Source organism: Dromiciops gliroides, chromosome 6, assembly GCF_019393635.1.
Source record: "Dromiciops gliroides isolate mDroGli1 chromosome 6, mDroGli1.pri, whole genome shotgun sequence".
NCBI classification, from domain to species: Eukaryota; Metazoa; Chordata; class Mammalia; order Microbiotheria; family Microbiotheriidae; genus Dromiciops; species Dromiciops gliroides.
The window spans coordinates 165,167,166-165,189,228 of NC_057866.1; the positions used below are offsets into that span (position 1 = coordinate 165,167,166).

Below are 22,063 nucleotides of genomic sequence, written 5' to 3' on the forward strand. Positions count from 1 at the left end.
TGAAAATTGAAGGGATGTCCATCAACTGGAGAATGGCTGAACAAGTGGTTGGATATAATTATGTTAGAATACTATTCTGCTATAAGAAATAACAAGTAGAGAGGCAGCTAGGTGGCACAGTAGATAAACCACTGGCCCTGGATTCAGGAGGACCTGAGTTCAAATCCTATCTCAGACACTTGACACTTACTAGGTGAGTGACCCTGGGCAAGTCACTTAACCCCAATTGGAGGAGGAGGAGGAGGAGGAGGAGGAGGAGGAGGAGGAGGAGGAGGAGGAGGAGGAGGAGGAAGAGGAAGAGAGGAAGAAAGGAAGGAAGGAAGGAAGGAAGGAAGGAAGGAAGGAAGGAAGGAAGGAAGGAAGGAAGGAAGGAAGGAAGGAAGGAAGGAAGGAAGGAAAAGAAAGGAAAAGAAAAACCTGGAAGCAATGACATGAACTGATAAAAAATGAAATAAGCAGAATCAGGAGAATATTGTACACAGTAACAGCAATACTGTATGATGATCTACTGTGAATAACTTAGCTATTCTCGACAATGCAATGATCCAAGACAATTCTGAAGGATTTATGGTGAAAGGTGCTATCCATCTCCAGAGAAAGAACTGATGGAGTCTGAATACAGATTGAAGATACTTTTTCTTTGCTTTACCTTGGTGGGGGACTGGGGGTGGGGGGAAGAAGTTGTCTGTATGTTCTTTCAAAGAATGACTTACATGGAAATGTATTTTGCATAACTGAACTTGTATAACCTATACTAAATATCAGTGGGCGAAGGGGGGAGAAAGAGAGAGAATCTGGAGCTCAAAATCTGAAAAAAAAAAGTAAAAATTGCTTTTATATGTATTTGGGGAAAAGAAAATATTAAATTAAAAAAAATAAGTGAGGGAGGGGCAGCTAGGTGGCGCAGTAGATAGAGCACTGGCCCTGGATTCAGGACGAACTGAGTTCAAATCCAACCTTGGACACAAACACTTACTAGCTGTGTGACCCTGAAGTCACAACCCCAATTGCCTCACCAAAAAAAAAAAAAAAGTGAGGGAAAGGAGAGGAGAGGAGAAGAAATTGAGGAAGTTATTATAAAAGACTTTCTTGAAGAGTTTAGGCAAGTCAAGGAAGAGAGAGTTAATGGGTATGGCCAGATTAAGAAATTTTTAAATTTAGGGGAGACATGGACTTTTTCATGGACAAAAGGGAAGAAGGCAGTAGATACTGGATCTGCTGGAGAAAAAGGGATGGAATGAGATGAAGGGTCCATATAGTGGATTTTTTGCCTTGGTCACCTCTTCTTCTGAGAAGATGTATTATAGATGTGAAAGGAGGAGAAAAGGGGAAGCAGCAGTTCTCAGCAAATGATCTCACTGTTTTAGGTGAAGCATACCACAAGGTTCTAAACTAGGAGGGTTTCAGAATGGAATGCTGTAGGAGCCACTGGAGTCAGTGGCATAGACAATAAAGGAGGTACAAAAATTTCTCTTGGCTGCATTGAAGGTCTTCCTGCATTAAGTATCTAAGATTAAAAAATTCAAATTAGAGGGAACTCAATAAGTATGATTTTGCAATATTCTTCAGTTCCCTTCAGCAGCACATGAATAGGGGTGAAAAAGGCAGATGGCAGAAGAAATCCAAGTCTGCGATTTGTCAAGGCATGAATGATAATTAGACAAGAGGGTGAATGACTTTAGAATAAATGATAATGTAGAATTTAACTGATTCACCAAGACATCTAGACAGGGAAGGAAAGAGAGTATATCACCAGTGCAAAAAAACAAAAACAAAAACAAACACAGTGATGACCCAGAAAATAACTGAGAATACAATGAGGGTAAAGAGAAAGTGTGGGTAGAGTAAGACATAAGGAGAAATAGAAAGATAAAATGTTTTGACCAGATAAAAGAGAATTCTGAGTTCTTTAATTTGGAAGTGGAACAACTGTGGGTTATTGAAAAGATAAAAGGTATGTGTATCTGAGGTGGAGTGGAAGAATAGGTAATAGGAATGGAATAGATTGAGGAAGTAGTTAAGTTAAGATATTCAAAGAAACAACCTATATGGTGATGTTCCCTAAAATGAGGTTAGGAGTTGATATGGAGAGAAAAACTTTGAGTCAGGTACTGAACATTAGTTCAATAAAGAAAGAAGGGAGCGTGTGCGTGGCCCATCCCTCAGCCATCTTGATTTCCCAAAGTGAGATGTCCCTGCTGGTGGAAGGAGGCGGAGGCTCAGTGAAGGTCCCTGGACCAACCATGGAGAATTACCACAAGGCGAGCTCTGTAGAAAAACCACTGTCTGCCCCCCCCCCCGCCCTCCCCCCCAGTGCCAGGTCTGCCTCCAGATACCTTGGAAATGCGGGTCCAGGATGGCAGCAAGATCCGTAACCTCCTGGGCTTTGCACTGGGCTGGCTGGAAAGTGAGTCCACCTGGTGAATAGTGTTCACTGGTGCAGGCCGTGCCACAGGCAAAGCTGTGACCTGTGCAGAGATCCTGAAGCGCTGCCTGCCTGGCCTGCACCAGCTCACCAAACTGCACTTCCAGCAGACAGAGGATGCCTGGGTCCCTGTAGTACTCGAGGCTGGTCTGGACCCACTTACTGTACGCCGTCATGTGCCAGCCCTGTGGCTTCTGCTCGGCAAGGACCCCCTGGACCCCAATGAGGGTGGCTACCAGCCCCCAGGTGCTCCTCCTGGTCTTGGACAACCTTCAGCCGGAACTCCCCCACATACCCCTCAGCGGGGCCCCCGAGCCTCAGGGGATGGAGGTGGAGGTGGGGCCCAAGGAGAGACCGCCAGGAGGCCCTGATCTCCTGAGTGGAAAGGGGTCGAGAGCAGATTCTGAGGCGTTTCCCCTGCTTAGTTTTTTTGGTCCAGTGTCTCTGGTCTCTGTCACATTGCTGTTCCCTCTCAAAGAACTGGTGGAAATGATCACGTGACTCGGGAAGCAGACTTAATTGATGGCTACTCTGAGGCTCTCTGTATTTGGTCCAAGAGATTCTCAGCCCTTTCTTCCTCTCCCCCTGCCCCAAGAGTGACACCAGTTTTATCAACCTCTTGCCACTAATAGATGATTCCTTGAACTGGAAATATAAGGTTATTTTCTCCAGGAAAGGAAGTGAGGAGTTGGGAATAAAAGTTCCATTTATACCCCCACCACACACACACACACACACACACACACACACACACACACACACACAAAATAACAGCTACCATAATGTTGACTGGGGAGGAGAAGCTCCTGAATGATGATAGTGTTAGAGGAAGATTCTGAAAATGGCAATGAGGAGGACAGAGTATTCTGATTCCCCCACCATAACCAGTGAGTTGGGAGTATGGGTGAAAATGGAACCAGTAATGGAGGTGGCCAGAGATACAGCATCAGCAGGAGGAAGCCAGGTTTTAGTGAAAGTCAGAAGATGAAGGGAGTAACTGACTGAAAAATCAAATAAACAACAAAACCAAAGCCAAAGGAGCGAAAGTGAAGGATATTACACACCTCCTGACAGAATGACCACCAAACTCAAGATGTAGAATGAGATTTACATTTTTTGACATGGTTAATGTAGGAATTTCCTTTCCTCAACAATGCTTATATATAAGTTAAGATAGTTTTCTTCTTTCTTTCTTTTATCACAATTGAGGCAGAGAAGTTGGGAAGGAGAGAAAATAATGCTTGTAAAGATAAAAGTCAGTTATGGAGCAGGCATTCCATAAAGCAAAACAGAAAGGGTAGTTAGAACTGCAGTGGTACATGAGAGAGGGCAGGATTGTGGGGGTAGTAGAAGACAGAAGGCAGCAGAAGATGCAGTATGATATATATAAAAGATAGTCAGGGTTTCAGAATGGATGAAATGGGAGAGCATGAAGGGGAGGTTAGGGTAGGAGTATGCTAACCACTGAGGAATGAGTCCAGGAGGAAAGAACTCTGCAGATGGAGGCAGGCGATTAGACAGTTGAAGGTCTTCCCTTGAGGTCCAACCTAATAAAATAAGGTGATGTATTCTGAGATGCCTGCAATCCTCCCTCACCAAAAAAAGAAGGCATGAGCAATGGAAGGGAGACTATAGGACTGAAGCACGACTCAATGAAAAGGCCCTGGTACTTAAAGACAGGAAAGGGTTTGGTGGCCTGCATCAGGGGCAGATGCAGGATTTTATGCTCAGCACTAAGCTGTAGTCACATTACTTGCTACATGGCAGAACCTTAACAAATGTTGATTATATCAAATTAAATTCCATTTTCTATGTATTTTAAGTACAAGCTAGTCTTACAAAACTATACTGTAAGTAAATGTAACCTTCAGTTTCTAAAACTTAGACTTAATGACTGACAGTAATCTCATCCATAAGGGGTGATGAAATTATATTTACTATTTTCAGATTTCACTGTACCAATACCCCAACCATAACATATCCATTACTTCCAAACATTTCAACTTATTAAAACAAGACTGTCATAGTGTAAAGTTCTTCAGGCAAGTATTTTGGGATGAGAAAGTATTCAAAAGAATATGATGGCTATTTAAAAAATATTTTTCTCCTTTCAAAAGTTTTAAATTGAATCTTTTTAAGTCCAATATCAAATAAAATGTAGCATCAATGATTTTACACAACCATGGTAAACTTCATTTGTTTTGCAAAAAATAAAGATAAAAAGTGCTTCGGTCCATTTGCTTTTTCATCCTTTTTAAAGCACATTTAAGCTTTCATCAATTCATCAAAAGTATTCTTCCTTTAATCTGAATAAAAGACAAAATCATGCATTTTAGCCTTAAATATGCTCAAAAAAAATTAACATTCTTTATCATTGCCTACCAGAGGCAGTTAATGCTCTAAGGCTACATTAATAGAATCTTTCTCCCATTGTAGAAAGTTTGATAGCACTCTTATTTCAATGTCTGAATTTTTCTTCTTTTTTTTGACAAAGACAAATGATTGCCATCAATCAAGATCCAATCGGGTATACAGAGAGTCAGGCAAATGCATCACTCTTTACTGGTTTTCCTGCTATTTGTGCAGGGTTTGCTCCATATTATTTTTTTAGAATGATAAAAAAAGCGGCCATAAGATAGATCATTCACACCCACTGTAAAATTAACTTTCATGAATAATGAGAGTTTTAAACCTCAGATAATGTATATGTTATACCAAGGATATTGCTGAGTTCATTTCTGGCTGGAGATTATGTAAATGATACTATATGACCTTTATCATTATAACAGGACATGCAAAACATATTATTTCATACATCATTCTAAAGCAAGTCAGTTTCTAAAGGCGAGACAGTCATTTATAATGTTCATGGTGAAGTGTTAAGATGATAAGAAAATGATATCTAGTACTTGTGATCTTTCTGAGTCCCCCTAACCTGTTACTCCTTTAAATATAAACTACTGTGGATGAAATCTGGATTTCTCAGGATTCGCTTATTGTATTATAAGGAGACATATATATATATATACTCCAGCTCTAAAAAAATCATTTCATTTGACAAACCCTAACAGGATTAGGTAATAAATATTACATTTTTAATCACTGATACTCTCCCTTAAAATGTCAATTATTTACTATAGGTAAAAAGCATATGCAGGAAACATTTTAATGAAAATATTTTGGGGGTGTGGGGAGGACCTATGGCCAACCCCTTGGAATGTGCATTTGATTTCATCCTTTCCCATCATCTCCCTCAAACCGTCCTCAATGAAGCTCTCCCTAAATACCAATTCTTTTCATATTGCCTTCAAATATGCCCAAGTTGCTTCCATCTCTTAAAAAACCTACACTACAAACTAAAACGTCCAGAAGCTATCATTCCATTTCAAATAAGATAAAATAAGTTTTGCAAACCTTAAATTTAGCACTATATAAATGCTAGTTATCGTTGTTGTTTTTCTCTCTTCCTTTTCTCCAGACAAACTCCTTGAAAAAAATTTAGCCTCTTTTCCTTCACTTCCTCTTCAATACTACGCTATTTGTGCTAACCTCATTACTCAGCTGAAACTAATCTCAAAGTTAACAATGATCTAAAAAGGCACATCTGGTGATCTTACAGCAGTCCTTGTTATTCTTAACTCACCTGCCATATTTGACACTGCAAACACCCTCACCTCCTGGATGCTTTCGCCTAACTGGGCTTTCATACCCCAGTCTCTTTTGCTTCTTACCTATGTGTTCACTCCTACTTAAAATGCTTTGCTGGCATATCATCCATATCATGCATACCCTTCAACTGAGAATGTTTCCCAAGGTTTGTTACCAAGGTCTCTTTCTCTTTTCCCTATACACAGTCTCCTCCTTATCAGCTCTCACAGATTTAACAATCATCTTTAGGCAGATGACTAATGTGTGCATGTGTGTTTCAGTGCATCTGCCTCTGGCTTTGTTCCTGAGCTTCAGATCCACATCAACAATTACCACTGGACAGGTCAAAGTAAATGTTCCAGAGAGTCCAATTTTAGCATGTACTTCTTTAACATAAATCCTCCCCTCTTCAAAACTTCCCCATGTCAGTTCTTGTCGTCTTGAAGATTCCTAACTTTGTTATTACCATGGATTCCTCACTCTACATCATCCTAGTTGCCAAATCTTAGCATCTGTCTCTACATTTTTTTCATCTAAACATTTTTCTTCACTCATACAATTTCAAAAGCCTGTTGGCTGGTCTCCCTGCAGCAAGACTCCCCACACCAATACATCCTACCTTCACCACTGTGGAAATTTATTTCGATTTGGGGACCCTGCCTTTGGGCTGAGATTAAAAAGCCTTAGGCCCTCAGGGTTTTTTCTGTGTAAGAGGGGCTAGTGCCCCGCCCCCTCCACTTCAACTGAGCCAAAAAGCCCCGTGGGCTTTTCAGGACGCCAGGTCAGAGGGCTGGGGGAAAAAAAAGCCCCAGCTCCCTACAGCTTGAGGGGAGCTGCCCGAGAGATCCCAGGCTTGTTCTGCCAGGCCCTGGTATAGCCCATGCGGAGGTCCCAGGCATGCATCAGGGGGCACAGGCCCCTCAAGCTCCACTGGGCACAGCCCTAGTACGGCCAGCAGATTAGCTTGGCATGTGCGGGGATGCAGGGAGCCCAAGGTTAGAGGGGAGAGAAGGAACATATATACAGGGGAGAAGACAGTGAAGGGGAGGCCAGAAGATTGAGAGAACGGAAGGACACCAGAGGATAGAGAAAGCAAGAGGAGACTAGAGACGCTGAGAGGTCAGTGAGAAAGGGATGCTAGAGACACTGAGGGGGAGACGGAGAAAAAGCTAAGAGCAAGGAAGGAGAATGAACAGTAAGAGGCTTTTTCAGGGCAGTTGACAAAGTGAAAGGGACTTGGACTTAGAAGAAAGGAGCGGAGCAGTAAAAGTGAAGCAGGGAAGCTAGAGTGAAGGAGAAAGAGAGTAAAAGTTGGAGAAAGCTGGAGTGTACTCTAAGAGGCAAAGGTCTTTATTATATTAAAAGCAGCCAGGTTGTATAATTTGCATTTCTTAACCCTTATCGTTTACATTGATTTTTGTAAATAAATTCTGCTTTGACTATTTAATTAAGAGGCTTGTTTTGTTCTGTTTTTTTGGTGGAGCAATGAAGGTTAAGTGACTTGCCCAGGGTCACACGGCTAGTAAGTGTCAAGTGTCTGAGACTGGATTTGAACTCAGGTCCTCCTGAATCCAGGACCAGTGTTTTATCCACTGCACCACCTAGCTGCCCCATAGAGGCTTTTTTTTTTTTTGGCGGGGCAATTGGGTTTAAGTGACTTGCCCAGGGTCACACAGCTAGTAAGTGTTAAGTGTCTGAGGCCGGATTTGAACTCAGGTACTCCTGAATCCAGGGCCGGTGCTCTATCCACTGCGCCATCTAGCTGCCCCGCTAAGAGGCTTCTTAATCTTTTGCTTATCAACTTGGGAGCAGAGCAAGTGTGGAGAAATTTTTAAAAGGCCCTAACAGATTGGCTTTGGAAATTAATAGCAGTCAGCCAACCAGTCAAAAATCCCCAGATTAGTCATCCACAGATTAGTCCCCCCAAATTAGGCCTAGTCAGTTAAAATATTTCTACATTTGAATGGTGACTGCAAAGGGACTTAAGGCCCAATTATAATTTTTCTGAAGTTATAATTTTTCTTATATTAATAATTTTTCATAAGTCCAGTTATAGAATTTTCTAGATTAGTTATAGTTAATAATTTTTTTACAGCACTCACAATGACCTTTTTTAGTGAGTCTGTCAACATACATTTATTAAGCATCTACTATGAGTCAAGCAGTGTGCTAAGTACTAGAGATACAAAGAAAAGCAAAAGACAGGTCTTGCCCTCAAATAACACAATGTAATGGGAGAAACAACATGCAAACAACTATGTACAAACAAGCTATAAATCTATGTATAAAATATATCTATGTTTCTACGTATGTGACAAACAGGAAATGATCAATAGGGAGAATACACGAAGTAAAAACAATTGGAAAAGGCTTCCTGTAGAAAATGAAATATTAGATAGGACTTGAAAAAATCTGGAAAATACAGGAAGGAGAGCTGAGGAGGGAAAACATTAATTTCAGGTAGGGGAGACAGGCAGAGAAAATGACTAGAACTGAGAGATGGGGTTTCTCATTTGTGAAACAATAAAGAGGCCAATGACACTGGATGGAAGAAGAGTACATGGAGTAAGGTGGAATGTATAAGAAGACTGAAAAGGTATGGGGGTAGGGGGTGGCAGGGGAGGGTTTGATGTCAAAGAATTTTGTATTTGATCTTGGAGGTGATAGGGAGTCACAGGAGTTTACTGAATTGCCAGGAGAGGAAGCAGAATTATTATATGGTCAGACCTGAGCTTTTGAAAATTTGCTTTGTTAGCTAAGTGGGAAGAGATGAGGCAGGAGGATCAACCAACAGCTATAGCAATAGACCAGATATGAGAAATAAAGGACTGCTCTGGGGAGGGGTGGCATTATCAAGAAAGAGAAGACATATTTGAGAAGCTGAAATCACTAAGTGAAAGGGCATAGAGTGAGAAGAGAAGAAATCCCAAGAATGAAAAGTTAGGGTCAGTCATTTAAACAAAACTGAAAGAACCTTATGATACACTGATTATTTGATATCTTGTATTATAGTTATCTGTGTGTAGCTTATCTGATAGCAAACTCTATGAAGAGCTTGACTGTATCTTTATCTAAACTGAATGTCCCAGTGTTCTACACACATAAGGGACTAAGTAAATATCAATTGAGCTGAAATAACTGTTAGAACTAGAAGAGATTTTAGAGATCATTTCATCTTCTTTTTTTCTAAGTTCAACTTAACCATAATACTTTTACCCTTTTAAAAATTAAATACGTATAGCTAGAATTACAAGATCTTTTCAATCTTATGAAACGATAATCAGGTAACCACGTACTTCTCATTCTCTGAAATTTTTCAGTCCCTCATTCCAGCTCTTAAGATAACATTAAGAATCACAAAAACTCTGATTAACACAGTGTAAGAATTCTAGGTTTTTTCCACAAAAACTGGGACTATCATATTAGGTACTTCCTTGACATCTGTCAAAACAAAAGTATTTTTCAGCCTTGAGACATTCACCTGAGGCTCCCTCAAGTTAACAGACTGTTATTTACAGAAAACCATGAAACGTTCCTCCTGCATGCTTTCACTCGTTTTAAAAACATTTTCTTATGTGCCCAGAATAACGAAGTTCCTAGTGGCTTAAGTTCAAATGGAAATATTTAAATAGCACATAATGAAATCAATAAATCTTAAATGTTCCATTGTGATTGTTGACAATGGAAAGAACTCAAGTACAGATATTTGTTACAATCATTAAGCCCTACTGTGGCAAATATTACAGTCAGTTCAAGTAAACTCTGAAAGGTTATGAAGTCAAAATGAGAGACTGTATAATTTATCAGATCAAGCAAATCATTTTAAAAGTATAGAGCTAAGTGAAGCATTAGCCTGAGATTTCCTGAATAAAGGTTAAATATCAATGTTTATCCAGTTACACACTAGAGGGTATTTGCTATGTAAACCTCATTCATTTAAAAAAAAAAAAGCTTCCTGACACTCTCATATTTTTAACCAGAGGAACAAATGTAATACACAACTCTGTATTCGACTAATGTAAATAATGCTTGTTACTGTAAAGCTAAAAAGTGGTTGAGTTTTGATTGGTGAAATATGCTTACTTAAGAAGAAAAAGCACCATAAGTAGGCAATTAGCTATTTCTAAGGCTACTGGGATACATTAATATATAAATTCTACATCACTGCTTTGATTTGGAAGCTCCAGATTTTGGCTATAATGTTTCTAGGATTTTTCATTTTAGGGTTTCTTCTAGGAGGAGGCCAGTGGATTCTTTCAATTTCTATTTTGCCCTTTGTTTCTAAGAGATCTGGGGGATTTTCTGTTACAATTTTTTGAAACATGATGTCTAGGCTCTTTATTTGAGCATGGCTTTCACAAAGTTCAGTGATTATTAAATTATATATTTTTAATCGTTTTTACGTCAGTTGTTTTTGCTGTGATATAACTCACATTTTCTTCTATTTTTTCAGTTGTTTGAGTTTGTTTTAATATTTCTTATGGAATCTTTAGCTTTATTTAGTCAATTCTGATTTTTCAGGGCATTAGTTTCTTAAGTAAGTTTTTATACTACTTATTCCAAGCTATTCATTCTCTTTTCATATCTTTCTTCTATGCTATCATTTAGTCTATAAAACAATTTTTAGCTCTTTTTATTGTCTTGCTTTTACTTTTCCAGGAATTCTGGATGGACTTGTTCAAAAGCTGTACTTTTGCAGGGTTAGGGTGCAGGGCATGGCAAGACATTTTCTGTTTCTGGTTTTTTGTTTTGAGCTACCCTGTGGTCATAGAAGCTCTTTACGGTGGGATTCTTTTTTTTTTTTTTTGTCTACTCATTCTTTTAGCCTACTTCTTGACCTTGGACTTTATGTTAGGGCTACTAGGCTCTGCTTGCCCAGGAAATCTTTGCTTCAGTTCTCTGCCATCCTTCTACTACATTTACAACTCAGGGGTGGGAGTAGTGGGATGCACAGCAAGCTCCAGGTGCTTCCAAATGGACGTGATCCTGGACAAAGTCTGCTCACTGCACACCCTGCTCTGAGTTCTACAAATTACTGCTTCAGGCTTAGCCCTGGCAGCACATTCCTGGAAGTTTCAGCAAACTACATGACAGCCACAAATATCCTTTGAGGAAGCTCTTCTTGTTCAAAGCATGTACCTGGGACTTTTACCCTATTTTACTATAGGCTTCCACCCTGAGCTATGGGTGATAAAGAGGGTCTCACTTTGCTCCTAGGATCAGAACCACACAGCTACTATCTGTTGGCTGAACCTGCTCCACGTTCCACAAGGAACTAGCCCCCCACTAGTAACTATTCATCTGAGACTGCATTGGTCTGCCCTAGGTCTGCCCTGGAACTGGGTAGTGAGTGAATGAGCTCCCAGATGGCACCCATTAATGCAACCTAGGCTAGTTCAAGGATCCCCTGGGATCTTTTCCTACCTCACTGCTTCCTGCCCTGGTGCCTAGTCTTAGATATTCTTTCAGTCCTTAAGAAGTGCAATGTGCTACTCATCATGTTACCTATTCCCACTACCTACAAACCATTCTGTTTTCTTCTTTTTTTTTTTTTTTAGTGAGGCAATTGGGGTTAAGTGACTTGCCCAGGGTCACACAGCTAGTAAGTGTTAAGTGCCTGAGGCCAGATTTGAACTCAGGTACTCCTGACTCCAGGGCTGGTGCTCTATCCACTGCGTCATCTAGCTGCCCCCCATTCTGTCTTTCTAAGCCTTTGTGGGCTGGAAAAATGACTGGGACTTTTTCTTGGATTTCCCAATTAGAGTTTTGTCTGGTGCATTTCCTAAATCTTTGTGGGGGAGGTTGGGTGGGTGAGCTATATTGTGCTTCTTCTCATCAACTACAGTCTTTATTTCACCTCTATTTGCTAGGTCCTTTCCATGCTGGTTGTTATTGTTTATTATTATGGACAAGTAAAATTCAAAGGAGAAAGCAGGGAAGGATGAAAAATGGTATTTAATATTTTTGACCATGAAGAGAATATATAACTTTTCAAAATTATTCATTATTTTTCCTCTGTGAAATAAAATTGGTAGCATGTCTCTATCCTGAACTTATTCTACACCATTACATCATTTTTTTTTACCCAAACATGTTTTTTTGGACAAAAACTCAAATAAACTGATACCACATGGGGAAGAGAGGACAGGGAAGCAGGGAAGGAGAACTTAAAAAAAAAAATAGTGAGATTACTAATGCTGTTACTTATCTTAATGTTGTCATATAAAAACAAAGACTCTCATCTCAAATTTGGAAGAACCTACGTCTAGTGCAACCCTGAAACAAGTAGAAATGCTTTCTACAACATGTACCAACAAATGATTGGCCAACTTCCACTTAAAACACCCCCAGTAAAGAAAAATGTCTCGACTACCTCTACTCATGACACAATTAGAATACCAAGTATCATATAGCACAAAAGGTTCAGAGTAAAAAAAAAAAAAGCCAAATCTCAATTCAATACCATGCAACAAATACTGAGCATCTGCTTACTCTTTTAGGCTTTGAAAACATATAAAGACAAGCTACAAGTTCCCTGTTTTTATGGAACTCAAAATACTCTTGGAACCTTCGTTGTAAGGAAAAGTCTGGGCCAGGCGTGGTCCCTCCTTTGTTCCTCTCTGGCCCCCATTCCTAACCCTCTGGACTTCTTTGTCCCCCATTCTCCAGAGGCCTGCGCATCATGTCCCTGTGCACTTTCCTTCTGACTCAACAGTTCCTCTGGGAACCTCCATCTGGAGGAGGAAAACTGGGCAGCTCTGTTCATTCTTTCCTTCATCTGCAGACGCTGATCCTGACTCTCGATGTTTTCTTCACCACACCTCCATGCTGCCACCTTCTTCCTCACTTCCCCATCTCCCTACGCTTTTCACTTTCCCTCATTCATAAGGGCAAGGCTTAATTTCTTGCTTGAAATACTAAGCACTTTTAAAAAATGCTTGTTGATGACAAAGTCTAGAAAATGTCTGCTGTTCCTCTGTTCCATATAATTAGTATCAACTAGAAGATCAAAGAATTGGGGGGAAAAAACACAGACACAATCTGGTATTGGAAAAGGCTGTGAGCAGTACAAACAGTTCAAAATAAACTAAACAAAATGGAGAATACCTGAATTGCAACACAATGTCAAAAATGTATTAGTTAGACCTAGGACAATTTGCTTAAACTCCCTAGATTTTAGTTTTCTCATCTGTAGAATAAGGACACTGGACTCTAGCTCTCCACCTAGAGTCCTAGGATTCTAAATCAGATTATGGAGCAATTCTACAGCAAAGAAAAGATATTGGAAAAAATTTGAGAGAAGACATTAGTAATGAACAGTGTCCGTGGCAAACTTAGGTGTCAGCACAAACTCTTGATCTCTTTTTGAGATGAAGAGAAAATTAGCCTAAGTGAGATATTCTTGCTAGCCAAAAAGGTAATAGTGTACTCTATAATTCAAAACTGAATAACCCTCAGAATAGCACCTGCCTGAAAAGGAGGAGAAATTATTGTGAATTTGCATAACACTAGAACTGGTGTATTTAAAAGGGGGAATAAAGATTATGAAAGTCAAGGAGCTGAATTAAGGGAAGATGAGGAGACAGTTGCTAAGTATTCTTAAGTAACTATTTCCTGGATCATCACCTGAATTTTATCTATACCTGATTTTTCATGGAAGAAAACAATATAGCAAATAATAAAGAGAATAGGGAATAGAAATGGGGGGGGCAGGGCAATGAGAGTTAAGTGACTTGCCCAGGGTCATACAGCTAGTAAGTGTCAAGTGTCTGAGGCCACATTTGAACTCAGGTCCTCCTGAATCCAGGGCTGGTGCTTTATCCACTGTGCCACCTACCTGCCCAGGAAATAGAAATTGTAAATAACTCTTTTTCAGAAAAAAGAAACTGAACAAGACATAAAAACTACCAAAAGGGGGAAAAGCTGGGAAAAGATGGATAAGTGAATTCTACCAAATATCAAAGAATAATTCATTGATGCTACAAAAATTACTCGCTGCAATAGGAAAGGAAAGAACACTACCGAATTTGTTCTATGAAACAAATATGGTCTAAACAAGGTAGAAATGAAGCAAAAGCAAACAAGAGAACACTAATTCTAACAAAAGCTAACCTCAGCTTCTATACCCCAACCTCACATAATAAGAAGGTGGATTTCCTTCCTTCATATTGCTAAATCCAGAGATTCCTGCTCCTACCATTCTTTATCAGTACTCAGAACGTTCTCCCTTTCTCAATATTGTCAAGGACAGATTTATAATCTTGGCCTCTATCCCAAATCTTGCCAACATACTAGGGGATTTCAACACACATACTGGTGCTCCTTCTACTTCTTCAACTTTCAAATTCCTCAGTCAACTCAGTTCCTATTACCTGCTCCTCAACTCCAATTCTACTACAAGAGATGATATTCCCATTCCGCCACAAATTTTCCACTTCTACATTGAGAAACTCCCCAAATCCTTAATCTGAGCATAAACATTTTTTTTATCATACTCTGTGGTTTAAGGATCCCAATCCATTTTGTTGTTCTCAGAATGACTGTAAATCCTACCCTTCCTAATTTACTTCAAGGCTGTCACCCTGTACTGGCTCTCTTCCATTCTCTGTCTAGAACTGGTGAATAAATTCAATCCTATACTACTTTTGTTTTATTGATGATTATATCTTGCCAAACACCAACTTTAGTGTGATTACTTCCACCATCCACATCCTTTACTCCTATTCATGTGCTTCTGAACAAAGGTAGAGAACCTCATCAAACATTTTTAATGGATCCAGTGCAAATTTGTGCTATATAATCTTTATTTTTACTTCCCTCTAATCAATTCAATATTCCACTCACCACTGTGGCTGAAGTAAACCTTTTCCTCTCCCCTCTTCCCAGTCTCTCAACTAAGAAACTTGGCTCATACTTTACCACAAAAAATTAAGTCATTCACTGTGTTTCTTTTTAGTCCTTCTTCTTCTTCTTCTTCTTCTTCTTCTTCTTCTTCTTCTTCTTCTTCTTCTTCTTCTTTTTTGGGGGGGTGTCTTATTTATTTATTTGTTTCTTTGTTTATTTGACCCTCTTCTTACATTAATCAAAATCTAATCATGATTATCAACTCTTTCACTTGCCTTTGTACAAAGAGGTGCCCCTTCTTCTTGAAAAACCAAACTCCTCTTTATGTACCCTTGATCCTATTCCTTCTGGTCTTTTCCAGCAGGTTGCCCCTATTATGCTTACTCTTTCTCTTGTTTTCAGTGTTTAGTGGCTAACTTACTGATGTCCACACACGTGCCCACATCTCATTCTTAAAAATAAAACAAACAACAACAAAAAAACCCTCAGTTGATCCTACTAGTCGTTCTATCATTCCATATCTCTTTTCCCCCTCTCCAATCCTTGAAAAAGCCATCTGCACTAGGTGACTCCACTTCCTCTTTTTTCACTGGATTCTAAACCATCTACTGCAAATTGCTCTCTTAAAAGTTACCAATGATCTCAACTGCCAAATCTAGTGGCCTTTTCTCAATCTTCATCTCACTTGATCTCTTTCTTGACCTCTGACACTATTGATCACCCTCTCTTCCTGGAAAATGGATATAGGGCACTTGGAGCTCTAAACTTGGAGTAAAGAAGACCCGAGTTTGAATCCTGACACAGATACTTATTATCTGTATGACCCTAAGAAAGTCCCAACCTCCCTCACCCTGTTTCCTCATATATAAAAGGTGGACAGTCAAAGCACCTACATGACAGGATTATTATAAGGATCAAATGAGATGGCATAAGTAAACAGTTTTACGAACCTTCAAGTACTATATAAATACTAGCTAGCAGGGGGCAGCTAGGTGGCGCAGTGGATAAAGCACCAGCCCTGGATTCAGGAGGACCTAAGTTCAAATCTGGCCTCAGACACTTGACACTTGACACTTACTAGCTGTGTGACCTTGGGCAAGTCACTTAACCCCCACTGCCCCGCAAAAGAACCTCCAAAAAAACAAACAAAAAAATACTAGCTAGCCCTCAAGACTTTCATTACCCTGTGTTCTCCTCATTTTCTTCCTAGTTGACTGTGTGTTCTCAGTCTTTGCTAGATCTTCAATGAGGTTATGCCCACTAACGGAGGGTACCCGTGCCAATAGTCTGCCCTAGCCTCTCTATAATATCTTGCTTGGTGGGCTATTCAGCTCCCATGGGTTCAATGATTATTATCTCTGTGCAAATGATACCCTCATCTATTTATCCTGACCTGGCATCGTTCCTAAGCTTTCCTCATTGACACCTTGAATTGTACATGCTACAGGCATCTCAAACTCAAAAGCAGAATTCACTATCTAACCCCTAATCCTTCCCTCCTTCCCAACTTCCCTACCACTTTCAAGGGTATCAAAATGTTCCCAGTAACCTAGACTGTCATTGTTATCCTCAATTCCTCATTCTCACTCACCTCCACATATCCAATCTATTGTTAAATCTTGCCTTTGTTTAATCTTCACAACATCTTTCCTTTATGGCTGCCTTTCTCCATTTACAGTTACCATTCTTTTATTGACTATCTTCACTCCTCACCTATACTACTGCAATAGCCTTCTTGTTGGTCTTCCTGCAAAAAGTCTCTCTATTCTCTAATCAGATGGCAAAGTGTTTTTTCCCCCTAAAGAACAGGCCTGACCATATTATACTCATAATAATAAACTTCGATGGCTCCCTATTACCTTCAGGATCAATTCAAATAAATAAACATTTATAAAACCCACTATTTGTCATTTAAATACATTAAAACCCTGGCCCCTTCCTATCTTTCCTATTTTCTTATACTTTACTCCTCTCCATGCACCAAGCTATACAAGCCTGCTGCTCTTTACCTACAACACTACATGCATTTGCAATGGTTCTCTCCCTGCCAACCCCCCACTCTCATGGTCAATGTGTGGAATGCTTTTTCTCCTCACTCTGACTCCTAGTTTTCCTAACTTTGTTTGAGACTGAGCTCAAACCCCAACATCTATATGAAACTTCCTCCATTCCCCTGCCCCCCAACTCCACAGCTTCTATTACCTGCCTCTAAAACACCCTTCTGTTATGCTGAATATATCATGGATGGGAACAGTTATTTTATGTTATCCCACCCACCCCCAGAATGAATGAATGAATGAATGAATGAATCATTTATGAAGTGCTTGCTCTATGCAAAGCACTTTGGTAAGAACTGGGAATGGAAACAAAAGTAAGATAATCCTTGCTCTCAAGAAGCTCACAAGCAGAGACAAAAGATATTGATTTCAGGTACAAGTCAGATGGAAAGATACCATGGTGGCAAGGTGGCTCAGTGGATCAAGTACTAGATCTGGAATCAGGAAAATGTGAGTTCAAATCAAGGTTCAGACCTAGCTGTGTGACACTGAGGCAAGTCACAACCTCCATCTGCCTCAGTTTCCTCGACTATAAAATGGGGATAATCATAGCACCAGGGTTGTTATGAGGATCAAATGAGATAATATTCATAACGTACTTAACATAGTGCCTGGCACGTAGCAGGTACTTAATAAAAGCCTATTTTCTTTCTTTCATGGTCCTGAGGTTATGGTGTGAAAGGATATGCAAATGCCTCTTCTATAAAGTCATTTGCATTGACAAAATCATATCAGTTTCTGATGTTGAACCACTACACACTGGAGTAGAAACTATTCCAAAGGTTCTTTGGTTTAAAGAACCAAAGTTAGGTGCTATTGTCATCTTTATTTTCCAAACAATTGGTTCAAGGTCTTAGATTTTCCCTATCAGGGTTGGAGGGAAGTCTTGGTCAAGGGTAGGTGGTGGCCTGACCTACCTGGAATGTTCTGCCTCCTGTCTCTCCTCCAGGACACCCTAGGAATAGCAGCTAGTTGGCAATGGGTGGGGGAGGGGGGGGAGGCAAGGCAGGGGATAGGAGATCAGTCTCTTCTCCTTCAGAGTTCTTCCACAGATGAGGACTGGACTAAAAGCAAGACCTGTGAGGGGAGGTGATGCTGTTCACTCCCAGGGCTTTCAGGCTTATCTACCTATTGGTGACAGTTGGTCAGTAATTGTTACTGGTGGTAAATGAAAAAGGTATGCCCCTTTTTCACACTGATTTCACTCCTCAATGAAAATGATGGAAGCTTGGCTGGTGGTTTGGAGAACATTTTTATTAAAAAGACTCCTGATCAGAAGTGCCTTAAGCCACCTCCATCAAGGTCTAAGAGGAGATAATGAAAAAGGTGGTAGTAGTTTGACTTGCTTGGCACATGTGGCCTCCTGTCTCTACCTTAGCATGCCTTGCCTAAATGATTCCTACTGCATTTGGCTAAAGTTTTTAATACTCTACCCAAGTCTTAATGAGTTGGTTTGATGAAAAAAAGAGGATAGCAAGGGTGGCTTAGTCAGAGTATAGATGAGACCCCTAAAAAGATTAGAGTTTAAAATGCAGAAGAGAGGGAGAAGAAGAGATGCAGAAAACTGATTTAGTTTAGGCTCATTTAGAGACATCTGAATTTTGGGCACAGCAGCTTCCAAAGAAAGATTATAGTTTAGAAGGCTGGGAAAAAAAGATTATGCTATTCTTCCTAAACTCAAAGGGGTTACTTTTATTCCTGCTGATATTCCCAGCAGCTGGGATAGTTTAAGATTTCAACATGGTAGCCATCTACCTACACTGTGGCTCAAATTGACTCTTAAGTCGTCCCAACCCCAAGTTTGTCTCATCTGATTAGTCTGGAAGGAGAGATTTAGAAATCTAATTATTGGGAAAGAGAATGTGAGATCCTTGAGACCAGGAACTATATTGCTGATGTAAATTGTATCATCAGAATTTAGCACAGTACCTGCCCTCTCACAGTCACTTAATAAATGTTAGCCGACTCTCCACAGCGGAGGTTCCAAACATTCTCTCCTCAAATCTCCCAGGACACCACCACTCTCTCCTTGAAGAGATCTCCCTCGTGTTCCTTACCCCTAAGATGACTTCATTCAGACGCTTCTGTTACGTCTCCTTCACTCCAGCCTCCCAAGAAGAGATGGTCACCCTCCTGACGAGGCAAACCTGGATCCCATCCTCTCCCATCTTTCACAACAGACTGGCTCCACTTTCATTAACACTGTCTTATCTTCAATCTCACCCATTCCACTGTCTGCCCATCCTGAAAATGTTTTCACTTGATCCAACTATTCTCCCTACCTCTCAAAATTTGTTTTCTGTAACTAAGAATACATTATAAGAATTTTATTTTGTTTTGTTTTCCAGTGAGAAGAAAGCAGCAAGGAAAGCGAGTTTAGTAATCATCAATCAATGGGGAAAAAAAAAGAGCAGAGAAAGTCATGAAACTTTTGTTAACGTCCAGTAGAAAAAAGAAGCAAGACCAGAATGAAAATGAAAAGCTAGACAACTCTGAAAGTCACATGTTGGATTCATCGTGCCTTAAAAGGAAAAAGAAACGTTTACATAATAGAGATTGACATTTTTATGTATAATTCTTTTTCTCGTTTACTTTGCATATTGAAATGCTGTTTCATGTTTTAGTTCCCCAGTTCCAAGAAATCAAAATGTAAATGAAAGATCTCAAATTCAGAGCCAAAGGTCCTCAGTTTGAATCTTGGCTATGTCATATACCATATACTCTAGTGCCTGCATAAACTTTTTTAAGCCATTTAACTCCTTTCTGGCTCTAATTTTACTCATCTACTAAATAATAATGATGATAACGTAGAGGCAATAAGGCTCAGTGAATAAACAGATGGGCTATGAGTCAGAAAAACTCAAGAAAGCTCACCTCAAATAGCCATTTGCTCATCTTTGGTGTACTTATTGTGACTGCAGTTGGGAGGAGGTATGGGGAATGGGGCGAAGGTGGAGGGAGTAGGTAGGAGAGAAACATCCCTGATGAAGAAAAAAAAAAAAAACAACTTAACTCAGAGGTGTACTGGCAAAGTACTAAGTCTTTGTCTAGCTCTATGCCTCCTGTTCTTAGCAAGGGGGAGAGAGGGATGGAGGACAAGGGAAGGGAGAGAAAGGGGAGAAGGACAGAGAAGTATGGGAGAAAGGGAAGGAGAAGAAGGAAAGGAAGAAGGAGGCAGAAGGAAAGGGGGAATGATGAAAGAAGTAGGGGAAGAAAGGAAAGGACAAAAAAGGGGGGACAGGAAGATGAAGGGGCTATTTTGTACTAAGGATTTTGAAAGGATCTTCCTACACATATCATTGATTTATTCACACTCAACTTGAAATTTAAAAATAAACCCAAGGAGAAATCAAGTTTTTGTTATTAGAATACAGATTAGATGTTTTGTTTCATTAGATGAGAAGCCCAGGGAAAACACTCTATGTCGAATAAATACAGCTAATCAACAGCATAATCTTTCAGAAGAATGATTACAACTCTGGGGGAAAAAAACTTAAGGGGAGAAATCAGCATGTCTATTATTACTGTAACTAAATGGGATTAACCAATTCTCATGAGATAAAGTTATGAATTAAGTGAGGATTTGAACAGTAAGAAAATTTGTGAGAAGAGAATGTAAATGACTCCTTAATTATCTACAGACTATTAACATGAAATCCTTATTACTAGCAATTAAAATCCTCTTAAATTTTATGACAAAAGTTCATTGAAACGTTGAAAATTAGATACTAATTATTGCACTGTAAAGCACATGTTTAGTATGTACTTTAACTAGAGGTCCAATAAATAACAAAATGTTGCATAGAAGATGAATCATAAATTTGTGCTAAAGGCTCTACCAGAGGCCCTACAAAAAATAAAAACCAATAGTCCACCACCAAAAGCCATATATGTATGTTTTTACACATAAACACACACATGCAAGAAAATTTCATATGTATAGATGTCAACAGGCTTACAGAACTCATATCCAAATTTTATAGCGAGAAGCTCCGCCAATTGGCTATTGTACTGATTAGCCAATACTTTTGGGTGCCGTGTCTCTGCACACAATGTTGTGGCCTCATCAAACTATTATAAAGCTTGATGGACTGAAGCATGCTAAAATACACAGTGATTGGAAAGAATATGCTGATCCCCTCAGCAATGGAATATAAGCACCTTGATATTAAGAAGGGACTAAATTTTGTCTTTATATCAGTAGGACATTACACATAGTAGGTGCTCGATAAAAAAAAAATTTCATGAATTGAATTGAGTACATAAGATTAAGCCAACAATTCTCATACAAAGCTCAACTGAATGACTAGTAGGAGATCCTAACTTGAGGACACAGAGAAGCCCACAGACGTCATAGCAAAATCTACTGTCAAGAAACTGCGATAAACAGCCAAGGAGTTTTGAAGGCTGTTGTACACCATGAAACCTTTATAGCATTGCCTCTACTGAAAAAGTGATCTGCCTCTGTCTTAATAGAAAATTCCCACAAAGAGTATTATTACATCATACTTCATTCTTAGGAGAAACAAAAATGCAAAAGGATGATTCCTTTATGTTAACTATTCCCATTCTTACTATCCTAACACAAGCAATAATTATCAGCACCTTGGAACTTAGGATAACAGGGTTTTCTCCCCCAAATGCTTCAAAACTATTCATGATAATACTGTTAGAACAATCTTCATATGTAGATGGCTAACTTTTCATATAATTCATCTCATCAAAACTTCTTCAATGGATCCCTACTGTCTAATGAGTAAAGTTATAACTCCTTTTTTAGTGTTCCAGTTATGTCTGAGTATTCCAAAATAGAAATCATTATTTTGCTCCTAAACCAACTTAGCCTTCAACTTTTCCTATTTTTGTTGAAGGTATTAACATCATATTTCTTTCTCATTTTTCAATAACAAAGTTATTTATTTATTTGCTTCATTTGAATATATATACATATACATATGTATATTATACTCCAATTGCATAGAAAAACAATTTTAAACATTCATTTAAAATTTTTTTTCAGTTCCAATGCCCAAAGGGCTATAAAACTGTGCATACCCAGGGCAGCTAGGTGGCACAGTGAATAGAGCAC

At 39.4% G+C, this 22,063-nt stretch overlaps 1 protein-coding gene and 1 pseudogene across 1 annotated transcript in view; one reads left to right on the forward strand and one right to left on the reverse strand.

Moving 5' to 3' along the window:
* LRBA (LPS responsive beige-like anchor protein) overlaps nt 1-22,063 on the reverse strand; it is a 762,673-nt gene that overhangs the window by 364,092 nt on the left and 376,518 nt on the right.
* On the forward strand, nt 2,244-2,796 carry LOC122730607 (annotated as a pseudogene).